Consider the following 13,605-nt stretch of genomic DNA (forward strand, 5'->3'; position numbering starts at 1 on the left):
ATATTGCCAAAACATTTATTTTTAAATCGGTGATGATCATAATAGATTGCACAGGTTTGAATAAAGTATATTTAAATAAAAACGTAACTACGTTTGAAAAAGTTATAATTATTGGAACAAATGTACAAAGCGAGCGAGTGAGCGGGTGCGGAAATAAATGTTTGTTATTTTTTTCTTTGGCAGCGCCATGAAATGGTTTTTTTTTCTTCAGCATAAAAAGAAATGTAAAAGTCAGTGAGAAAGAAAGAGAGAGAGAGAGGATTTGGAAACTATATGCAGAGAGAGATAGAGGGGAGAGAGAGGGGAAATACAAAATGGCACCATAAAATGTAAGAAAATGAATGTAGCAATTTACTCAGAGGACAAAAGTAGGTATCATTGCAACACCATATTTTAATTTTAGCATTTATTTAGCATGTGAATACCGTTAATCCGTAGTATAGGAATGGTCAGAGCTCAGCCAATCAGAAAGAGCAGAATTATTCAGGGAGACTTTATTATTTTTGAATCAGAAAAGGGAAAGCTTATGTTATGTCTATGAGTTTATAATCCAGTTACAAAGGGTGAAACCCTATATCTGTCAAAAGTGCAGAATTCTTCCCGGTGATGACTGGGGGCGGTAGGAGGACTTTATATTTAAAGGGGAAAAATAGGAACAACTTCCTCTAAAGATGATTGTGATTGTGATGGTGGTGCTCCTAGGATGAAATGTACGATTTTATTATAATGACTAAATGTGTCTAAAATGGGGTTCTAAAGTTACATAAGATAGTGGCTAAAAGTCTAGACATGATAAATTGTTATGTGGCATCTGTGTTGCAAACCTACGGTGCTTTGGTCCAGAGAGGAATTTCTGCAATCATAATATTACATATGGAGATGATTTTTGCATTCACCGCCTACCAATTAAATCCATTAGTTTTTATTTTCTATATAAAAAACTCACACCCATACTCTCCCATTAATAACATTTGAAGGATTTATGTTATCCAAAAAAGCTAAGCAGACATCAGTCATGTTAACTATGATTAGAATTATTTGATCTTAAAAAAATGTTATTTAGTAGCTATCCCAAAGTAAGTTTTTTTTTATGTCTACAACTTAGAGCAATTTCGTCTTAATGGTAAGTAAGTTTTTTTTACATCATTAAATTTAAAAATTTCTAGTTTCTCATTTAATTATAATGTACAAAGACTTGTAAAAAATCTACCCACCTTAAGATTTTCAACTCGATTACCGAGGATTGTTCAGCATTATTAAATTTCCCAAAATGAAATATACAGTTTGTCACATCTATTCTATTTTGTTTTATAAGATTAAGCAATGCTATATTTGGTTAATTGAAACTGATACCCAAATCTAGATTTTATTTTAGCACTAATATGGATATGAATCCAGTTCCTTCTTTATTTAAAATCGTTTTATCTCAAAATAATCATGTTATTAAATATTTACTAATTTGCTGTACTAGTAAAGGGTTTTTTTTTTGTTGTTTTTATTTAGAGGCAATGAATTTTAAATTAAGATAAATTACAGAAAAATATCTTTATTATACAAATATGTGGTTCATTCCAAATTTGTACATCTATAATTTAAATAGAATTATAGACATATGGTCCCACAGTTTGCATTATATAGAGGTCCAATTTTTACAAACTATGGCAAATATCACATAAATGAGGTGGCCATTTGACAGGTCGATTTCATGAAATTATTCATTCATCAAATGTTTCTTTCAGTAAATCGGCCCGATTGGTGAGTATCAGAATACACTAACTGCCATCCTGCAGAAACTATAGGTCCATTAATTGGGACACCTGTTGGCTGTAAGTGGCAACCTGTGATGCCTTAGGACAGGATCCTGGTGATTGAAGAACTTGGAGGTCAGGGTTTAGCACCCCCACTTCTCAACACGCCACTTTGGCTCTTACCTGAGCTAGATGTGTCAACCCTTTTTCATATCTACAAAATCTGAATTGGGACAATGGCTATAGGGTCAATCTTACTGAGAAAGGATGCATACCCCTCTGAGTGAATTCTTGGGAATAAAAACCCAGGAACAGAAATTTAAACTATCAGCACAAGTATATTTGCTATACAGCTGTTACTAGATGTTACTAGGTAAATAGGTCTTCTGCCTAGGTGCATCAGCTGACTGGGCTACAAGGTGGGGAACATAACCAATAAAATCCAATACTCTACTTATGGCACCTGACAATAAACCCCAAGCTAACGCAAATAAAGTTATAAAATTATGCAAAAAACACACCTGGACACTGATACTAGTACGAATTCAGATATTGAAATGGAAGAAGTAACATATATAGTCCTAGAGTCGATGGATGACAACCCCATTATCAAATTCTCGCCCTTCATAATAGACGAATATCTCGCAGTGAACGTGGTTCCAAAATCAATTAAAACCACAAGTAACAATAACTTAAAAAAACAACTTGTAACAAATGTAAGAAAAAACACTATAATGAAAAAAAAAAACAGTCAAGAACTCAACACCAATACATACATCTTCACATTTAACTCTTCCAAATCTCCAACTAAAATTAATATCGTCTACATAATAACGAATGCGGATATTTATATCTGTAATCCACTTTGATGTTATAACTGTTAGAAATTTAGGCATCACGAGAACTGGTGTACCAGATGGAAATTATGTAAAAATTGTGGAATGGACAGATCTTTCCACTAGGAAGCCACTTAACAGCTGAAATGTGCAAACCGCCAAGGAGAACATTTGGCTGACTCACGATTCTGTGAAGAATGGAAGAAAAAAGAGATAATGAAAATTAAATGCACCTGGAACATCTCCTTCCCCCCAAATTGTTGAGAATGCCCATCCAGCCCATTCTTGAAAGTAACTCAACTATTACAAACCACTTCTAATTCTTAATACCAAAAATGCAATCTCCTTGTAAGAAAACTAGCAAATATGAATCCAAACGAACTCCTAACTTTCATAAAAGAACCACAGACATCCACACAATAATTTAAACAATGTTTAACACAAAAGCTTGCCTACACAACAAAAGACACACAAGAACAACAATTAACACCATAAGGTTCTCAGGTAGAAAACCCATAACTAAATACTGAGTCCCTGCAAAATCAAGACCATCAAGATCTCCAAAAAACAAACCGTGCTGTATAGAAACCACACAAATGCATAAAAACAAAATTTTGTAAAAACAACCATCACCCAACTTTAAAAGTCAAAATGAACGTCAACAAACCCAATCCAGACACAAAGAAGAAGCAAAAACTATGAATAAAACGCCTGAGTTATTCAACAGATATAGCATATTAGAAAAAATTAAATTGGAAGAAAACCTTAAAATACCACAAACAAATCCCATAGGACGAAAGATACTTAAAAACACATGACATAGCATTAAATTTTAGGCAAAATGGAAATGGAAAAAAATATATATATATAATACAATAGAATTATAGAGGCATTAAATTTAGCTACGAAGAAATAAAATGCATAATGACAAACTACAACCTGACATATGCTTACAAAAAACTCTACTCAGGAATTGAAAAATTCTTATGTGTAGATGACATCAACATAGTTATGCATCACTAAACATGAAAGAAAACTATAAAACTGCATCAACGAAGTAGAGAAATGGATCAATGAAAATGGCTTTCAATTCTCGAAAACATTAACAGTCTGCATACACTTCTGCAAAAGATGAGCAAATCACCCTGGCTCAGAAATGAACATAAATGGACACGTAATACCTGTGGTTAAACAACCAAAATGCTTGGGCATAATATTTGACAATAAGCTAAACACCAAGGCACATATTGAATACTTACTACATAATGTCAACAAGATATAAAACTATTAAAAGTAACATAACAACTGAACTGGGGTCATGCTCAGAATCTACAGATCCTATATCAAAGCAAAACTTGATTATGGATTATTCGTATACAGTGCCAAATCTGCCTTAAAACAGTACAAACAATTCATAACTAAGGATTTAGACTAAGCCTAGGTGCCTTCTGTACCTTACCAAAGTTTATACATAGAAACTAACGAACCCACATCAACCATTATATGAGAAAAATGATCCCTCCAATATGCATTAAAAATTCAGTCCAACCTAAATAATCCAACTCATTAACAAACAAATAACTCCCAATTCAATCATTTTTACAGCAATAAACCATTAACTGTTCCCTTCATTTGGTCTCTGTATCATTGAAGCAATACAACATAATTTCAACAATATTTCACCAATTACAATGAACAATTTACCTCCATGCTCAATCACAGAATCTTACATTGATTAAACATAAAAAAAAAAGAAATGCAGCCAACAACCCCATCTGCCAAAAATAGGTTCAAAGAACATACTCGGACCATAATGCTCACTACGTCGATGGGACAAAACCATAGACAAAACAGGAGCAGCAGCAGCAGCCACTAATATAAATCACTACAAACTGATTACCAAGTGATGCACTCATCTACACAGCCGAATTCCAGGCAATTAAAATGACACTGAGCATGATCAAGAACACAGTGATAGAAAAACGCATAATATTCTCATACTTTCTATCCAGCCTAGTAGCAATCGAAGAAGGAATCAAAAATCACCCAAACATACAAACGATATCAGAAATATATCAATGTCTAAATACTTTACCTGCTCAAAGGAGAAACAGCGTCTTAGTGTACCTGCTTCAATCAACTACTCTTGGTTAGTCATATACTGATCAAGTGCAACAAGTATAAGAACATTTGCAAGAAAATCTATGACGACACGACTCTTTGCAGAGCTATTCAAAAAAAGTACCTGCCGTGTAAATAATAAAGTATTAACAAAAAACGATTATTTCCAATAATTCTATAAGAGAATAAACACTAACAGAAATCGGTTTGATGACACGACTATTCAAAAAAGTTGACCTTTGAGGAAATAGGGTTTCTCTTTTAATCAGCAACATTACACATAGAATGGGAGGGTTAAATCATAAAATGAGGGTAAGTGACAGTTACGAAATTGAGAAAAGTAAACCCAAGTTTCAGGTTATTCTCTAGTACACGAGTACTGTAACAGGATTTGCCTAGGAATGTCTATACGAACAAGTATTGCAAATGGGTGTTATGGAAAGTTACAATCCCTATCATTACAGAATTTAACTGAAAAAAGCTTTTAAGTTATTTGAACCATGTAATTATAATTGAATTTTCAACAACAGTAATTTATCTTGGTGATAAAAAAACTTTCGAAATTGATAAAAAAAAGAGGAGTTAATTCTTTAAATTATTTATTTATTTTAATGCTGTTTTTTCAACATCTTTTAGTCTACAGACTATTGCTTCATTGTATTACTAATAAAAAAAAATATTTAAAGACATTATTTCAGATTTCCTTACTATTATGATGAAGATGATTTTAGAAACTATTGTATCGAATCTGATAAATGATTTCAGGTAAAAAAAAAAATCAATTGAAGACATAAAAAAGAAACTATATATATTTTTAATATTTATCTTTTTCCTTCTTTACTACTGAATCAGTATCTTTTTTTAAAAAATATTTTTTTCACTTATTACCATTTGCAAATTGTTCAGGTTTTAATAGTTTTATAAATATAAAAAAAAAAAAATAACGTATTTTCTATAAGCGAGAAAAAATTCATTTTAAGAAAAATAATTTAGCAGACGAAAATCATTTAGAAAAGCCTTAAAGGAAATTGATGATTAAAAGTAAAAAGAAATTTATTTCTTTAATATCGCATCTGTATGTACACACACACCGCTCATGCACACACACACACACATGTATATGAAGCAAAAGAAAAGCAAAGTTATTAAGTTTTTGGAATGCAAACACTTTACTTACTTTTAAGGAAAAAATTTAGAGCGATTAAAATTTTGATTTTGATATTTATTGCACATTACAAAATTTTACGAATCATACATCATTGACTACTAAAGAGAACTTGTTTTGCACTGAAAACATCTTTTATAATATAATTATAATAGAAATTCATTCAGAAAATGAAACTATTGTTAAAAGTGTTTAAATTATTTGCCTGCCTTTAGCATTTGATTTCTTCATGTAATCTTTATTTTTATTTCTCATATCTTTAAAAGTATGTTCAACATGCAGTCAGAGCTGATGAGACAACAGTATCTGAGTCTTATATTAGTAAAGGATTTGATCAAGACTCAGGTACTTTCTGGGGTAGTAAAATGATCCAAACAAGTTTAACAATAAATTGGTAATATTATAGTTCGACAATGTAAACATAAAGCGATACAAATTGATTTTTATTTTTTTTTAATATTATTGAATAAGAAGCCATTTCTAGTTAAAATCTATTTAGTATTACAAACATAATCGCAAGAAAAACACATTTCAAATGCATAAATATGCTCTAAGAATTGTGATTTCCACAAATTGGAGTCTTGCAGGATGCTTCTATGTTCATTTTTGTTGTATCGTCAAGATGAAAAAGTATTAAAAGATTTTTCCCCTATTACTATGTAATAATTAGGGCTAATAACAAGAGAATATTCTTATCATTGTTTTGACTCTCGAGTATATATCAGACACAGTTAATCAATCGATAACCACATCACTCTATCTAAAAACATATAAAATATTAACTGATATATACTCGAGAGTCAAAATAATAAAAAGAATATTCTCTTGTCACATCCCTAGTAATAATACATTGATTTTAATTCAAAAATGTCACAGTATCATAATCTTTAAAAAAAGATATATTCGTATATACCTATACACTAATTTTGTTTGGAGTTTTGAAGAAACTGTTTAGACCGATAATCTTTGCCGTTACCATCTAACCCTTTTTCCAGACATCTTAGCAACAGATTTGATGTCTTGTGATTATTTCAACTGCAGTTACTATTATACTTATAGAAAAAGTGAAAATGGTGGATACATATATTTCCCAATCATATATGTGCACAGCTAAACACACTGGTCCAATAATATTTTAAATTAGCATATACGTATCCATAATTCTCTCTCGTTTACTGTGATATATTTGGAAGTTATTACTTCATTGAATCTCAGAAACAATAATGAATCTACGCTAGGTTCCTCCTATTGACGTGCATTCGCATTAATACACTACATGTTGTACTGATTTACCGGATACACCATTAACGCGGTAGGATCTCTGAACTCAATGAATTATTCTTCACGAGAGGGGCCCGTTGAAATTCCACAGAATGAAACGAATTAACAGTTATTTAAGAAAGAATTCCAGCCTTAAAGGGGTGAAAAGAAATAACATGAAAAGAAGTTAATTAACAAGAAATTGTATTACCAGAAAGTACAGATGTAATAGGTTGACGGAGGCGGCTTCCTCACTTTGTGCTTCTACTTATTTACAGACTCAGGAACAGTTCATTCAGTGATTGAATATAAGATTGAAAAGATTGCTTTTATTGAATGTAACTTTTTCTGTTTGTGTTACAAAAATTGATATAAAACTATAACAATCCATATACTGCTTAATACATTTATATCATTTGCATTATTCGGACTACTGTTCCCATTTCAAATGTTATTCTCGCAACATTGACCTGTGGCACAATAGATAAAGTGCTAAGTTATAATCAGTTTTATGTAACAGATCTTCTGGAGGTTGAAGATTCAACCTTCATTATAAGCAGCACAAAGAATATAATTAAGAATTACTTGAGATTTCTACTCAGTCATAGCTTACAGAATGAGAACAATCCACCCTATGGATTAAATAAAGAATTGAGTTTGAAATTTCATACAAAGTTTTGAGTGCAAAATGATGTACCTGAAGATGGTCGGAAGCTATATCAGTTGAAACGTTGTGAGCATAACATCCAAGATGGGAACAGTAGTCTGAATAATCCAAATAATTGGAAAGTGAAATTGTGTGTGTACATTTCCCTACTAAATTACTCTGTCAATTTTCAGTCTACAGACTCGAGATTTGACATGGGGAGTATTGAGATTTGGAAACTCTTTTTAATCGGTTTTTGGCTAGAGATTTGGCTGTCGAGGGGTCAAAGTTCAACGATTTAACCTTTGAAAACTCTATCAAACTCCTTCGCCAATTTTGGGTCTAAACACTTGAAATTTTAGATGTAGGTTAGTTGGACATGGATCAAACTTTTTAATTTAAGTCTAAAATAATGAATGTACAGGGGGAAAAATTGGGGTCAAAGTTTTTAACAAAATTGACCTCTGCGGTCTCTACCAAATTACTTAGCTAATTTTTGGTCTAAACATTTGAAATTTTACATAAAGTGTATTCAGACATTGGGCAGGCTTTTTAATCGTTTTTTTTTTTTTGCTGAAAATTTGTCTGCCAAGGGGTTAAAGTTCAAAAGATTTTATCTTTGCGGTTTCTAACAAACTATTCAGCTAATTTGGGGTTTAAACATTTGAAATTTTACATAAAAAGTATTCAGACATACAGCAAGCTTTTAAACCAGTTTTTGAGCGAAAATTTGGCTGCCAAGAGGCCAAAGTTGAAAGAGTTGACCTTTGCAGACTCTACCAAACTCCTTCTCCAATTTTGGGTCTAAACACTTGAAATTTTAGACATAGGCCACCTGGACAGGAGTCAAACATTTTAATATATATATATATATATATACACATATGCACATAAAGTTATGAACAGTACGTAGGACCCGAGCAAAGCCGGACTGAACTGCTAGTATGATGATTAAATCAGTTGATTAAGTGCCAAGTCTGTTGCAGGCATCAACAATTATGGTTTTCATAACTTATTTTGCACATTACTTTGAAGTTTGATATTAATATTTGGGATTAAAAAGAAACAACTTTGAAATTACGACAGTTTTTCTTATAAACGTAAGCAATCTTATAAAGCAAGTTTCCATTAAAAATCCACACCGACGCCTTCAGGTGTTTTGCCTATTTCTGAAGATTGTCTGTCACTTGAAGCACCTTCTTGTAATAGAATGCCAAAGATATCGATGTAATTTTCATACTTAGACATGAGTGTTAATGCAACGTTCAAGCCACCCCTTACTATAAACTCGACATTGTGTCATATTTTTCTAGTGGTTTGACAGTTAAATAACAAAACATATTCTTGTTATTTGTTTGATAATTTGTTTTGAACCAATACATGCCACTGATAATCATTATGGCCACAATGATTTTGTAGCGAAAAAGGAGAACATGAATTATAAAAAAAAATAAATAGTTTCTTTTGTGCTTTCGATTGTGTGTTTTTTAATTTTTTTTTTTTTTTTTTGCCTGAAATCGTTTATCAGATTCGATACAATGTTTTCTATAATTATATCATAATATTAAAGAAGTCTGAGAAATGTCTTATATTATTTTTTATTGATGATATACTGAATCAACTGTCTGTAGACTATTTTAAAGATTTAGAAAAAAAAATAAGTAATAATTTTTATTCTTTGTTTATAATTACAAAAATCAACTTATAAAGTTTTCTTATTGTTGAAAAATTCAGTCATAAAAGACTTTCTCAGTTGGATTTTGTATGAAACTGCTTCCACAACATCCGTTTGCAATTCTTGCTCCTATGGGATTTCCGAGGTTGCCAAATCGACCTTACATCAGTTCTTTAAGAGTAGAAAGTAAACCATGTGTTTACTTTAGTCAATCTCATAACTTTAACTTACCTCCGATTTTGTGTTTTAGTCTATATTTCTGACAAAGGGAGAAGAATTACTGTTTTTTGGGTCAGTTGTTATTTTGATTATGTAATATGTAGAGGTTTTCAGTCCTCATAATATTGTGTATAGACCATTAAACTTGCTATAACTTACTGTTTTTAACTGTTGGCTACATAAAGATGGCCCTTGTACTAAAGTCATGTAACCTCCTGATGTCATGGAATAAAGTGCAGAAGGAAATTACCAAAATCTTCCAAAAGTGACTGTTTATTTTTCTTAAAAGCAAGAAATTATTTTCCATTTGAACACGTGTAATTAAGAGAAAATTTCTTGCTGGGGAAATACAGTTAAGTAAGAAATAGTTATGTTTTAAAAAGTTTATTTATTGTTAAAAGTTGAAATTTAAGGAAGCTGAAACTGTGTGTGTTCTGCTTGTTATTTCTTTATCTTTAAAGATAAAGATTTATTTGAAAAAGAAATCTTTAAATGAGTTTTTTTAGTCGTGTGCAAGCGACTCTATAAGTCACTCCATCGGTCGGTCTGTCTGTCGGTCTGTCCGTAACACTTTTGTGCTTGGCCTTTTTGGTTAAGATCAAAGGTCTGTTATTAATAGATGCTGTCCTTAGCTTTTTAAGCTTTTCTTGGCCTTTTGGCCAAAATCAAAAATTTTATTAAGATTGTTATCTTATTTATATATTTTTACATAAATAAAAAATGTTTTAAAATTGGGTTTAAGTAGGACCACACCCCCTCCCACCACACACACATAAATACAAATTTAAAGGGGTAACCATGATAAAAGATGCTGGCCGAGAGAAAAATCATTTAAAATTTACAACAGAGACGAGATGGTAATTGTCTGTATTTTTGAGATGAGGTGTTTTCATTGATTGAGATTGTCGGACTGACTAATAATAAAGGGTTGGGTTCGAGACTCCTAACAAACGGTTCCCCAGTTCGTTACAAAACACCTGATGAAGGCTGGAGGGCAAAACGGCCGAAACGTTGTGACTATAACAACCAAGATGAGGAAGTCTCCGACAATCTCAATCAATGAGACACAATATGGATCAACCAACCTCATCATCCCTCTTTCTTTTTGAGTTGGCCTTGTGCCTAAGTTTTTTGTTCATTTTCCCAATTGTATTTTTTTTTCCTGTGAATAAAAAATTTAATATCTCAAAGTGTAGTATCTGTCCGACAGATACTGCAAGCAAAGACTATATGTGGAGGCAACCTCACATAGAAGACTTGGTCAATGTAGGGGCAACCCTTCATACCAATTGTCACTATCCAGCTCCCCTACTCCCTGGAGAGTTGGTCCCCATTTCCCCTTCACTCCTCACAAATTAAAATCGGCCTTGTGCTTAATTTGCTCGGTGGTGGAGCAAATAAATACCGTTTCCTTGGCCTTTTGGCCAAAATCAAAGTGTAGTATCTGTTCCGGCAGATACTGCAAGCAAAGACCATATGTGTGGGCAACCTCACATATAAGACCTTGGTCAATGTAGGGGCAACGCTTCATACCAGTTGTCACTATCCAACTCCCCTACTCCCCGAGGAGTTGGTCCCCATTTCCCCTTCACTCCTCACATTAAAAATCGGCCTTGTGCCTAATTTGCTCGGTGGGGGAGCAAATAAATACCATCTGTTCTTACTACATGCTGTACTTATTGTGATATAAAGTGGAGGAACACTTTTCTGTATTAATTTAATGTAAAATGATCACCCACTTTACAACCAGTTAGTCTCAAAGCCATTCAAGTCATTCTCCAGATCATTCAAGTTGTTTTTGAAGGATTCCAGTTATTTTTTAAACATTCAAGTCATTCTTAAGGTCATTCAATTCATCCTTAAGTTCATTAAAGTCATTCTAAGTCATTTACTTTTTATTTATTTAAGTCATTTCAGCCCATTTTTTGGTCATTTTAGTTTTATCTTTAAGAATTTCATGTCAATCCTACATTCACGCATTCATTCATGACATGAGAGTATGCGACTAATGGCTATCGGCCTTGTTTATTATAATGTTGAATTATTTTTTCTTTTAACTGTATTAATTTTAAACATTTCAGGACAATATATTCAAACCATGTTTTAGTGAAAAAATCTCGTGGACGTACACGTGAAATCCACGTGTAAAACTATGCCGGAAAAATAAAGTAGCTGTCTTCATAAACAAGTAGATGCTAGCTATAAAAAACAACAACAACAAAAAAACTAAAACTCAAGACCATTTTTTCAGCAGTTTTCATTTCGTTGTTTCACATGTACGATGTAACTTGCTATGACTTTATCATTTCGGTACTTATGCAGAGAAGATACAGTGTTGAAATGATAACGTTATTCTTAATATGGCAAGTGGGGGATGTTTTGTAACTATTCTATAATTTCACCTAATAATTTGATAAGGAAAAGATACCATAATACATGAATTAAAAAAAAAAATATCGAAAAAATAACACCGCACTTTCCATGCTATTTCTTTTTTAAAACATGGTTTTGATAAATAACAAAATTTAGGAGTAATGTCAAAATTCATTTCACTAAATAATTTACGTGATTGAAATAAGAATTTCATTAATGTGGTGCAAATAAACTTTATTGAAAATAAAACTTATATCCCGGTTCTTCCATTTTGCTTGAAATCTCATGCCATGTTTTCAACCTCTTCGTAATTGCGCGATACTCTAGAGCCTTGCAGTATACTTATCGCAAGTAGTCCATTTCATTGAAGGAATTCGTCAGACTAGCAGGTACGCTGACGAATTCATTTATTAGAAAGGAACAAACGTTTGTGTAGCTAACTTGCTAAAACAATGTATTTTGACACTACAATAGAACCCTGGGATACAGCATTAAAAATTATTAACAAAATACAGTACAGTATATAATACACATGTATATAATCAAATAACATTATAAATAACATTGTAAGGCAGGGAAACTACCGTAACCAGAGGCCGGAAAAACATTGTATTCCACATCGTAACCTGAAAAAAACGTATCCTAAGGCTCTACTGTATGCCATAAATATATCGTTTTCTCACATGTTACTTTTATATATGATTTCTGAATTAATTCATTGGCATATATAGCCATATTATATATAATTTTGAAGCGCGTTTTTCACTCTATCAGCATAGACAAAATTCAAATCCACACGATTTTCTTGTTCCAGTTCAAACTAGGCCGAAAAGCTTCCGAGACAGTTCGTGATATCCCAGGAACCACTAACAAACGTGTGGTACAACGGTGGTTCAAGAAATGTAGCAGTGGTGATGAAAGCCTCTAAGATGAAGACGGTCACGGGCAGCCAACTTCAGTTGATAACGAACATTTGAAAGCCTTAATTGAAACCGATCCTTGCAAAACCACATGAGAAGTCGCTGTTGAACTCGAGGTCATCCACTTAACAGTCATTCACCATTCAAAGCAAATAGGGAAGTCAAAAAAGTTGGATAAATGGGTGCCGCATGAATTGAATGATAATCAAAAAAATTGTCGTTTTTAGGTGTCTTCTACGCTCCTTCTGCACAACAAAAACGACCCATTTCTCGAGCGAATTATGACGTGTGATGAGAAGTGGATCCTCTACGACAACCGGCGACATTCAACACAGTGGTTGGATGCTAGAGAAGCTCCACAACACTTATCGAAGCCAAAATTGCACCAAAAGAAAGTTATGGTGACTGTTTTGTGGTCTGCAGCCACTCTCATCAATCACAGCTTCGTGAATCCAGGTGAAACGATTACGGCAGAGAAGTACTGCTGAAAAATTGACAAAATGCACCAGAAACTCCAACGTATGAGCCCGAGATTGGTCAGTATGAAGGGACCAATTCTCCTCCATGACAACATTCGCCTGCATATTGCTCAATTGACCCTGCAGAAGTTGAGTGAATTGGGCTCAAGACTCTGTCTCATCC

The sequence above is a fragment of the Euprymna scolopes genome, chromosome 16, assembly GCF_053919585.1.
Source record: "Euprymna scolopes isolate OS-2025 chromosome 16, ASM5391958v1, whole genome shotgun sequence".
Classification (NCBI taxonomy): Eukaryota; Metazoa; Mollusca; class Cephalopoda; order Sepiida; family Sepiolidae; genus Euprymna; species Euprymna scolopes.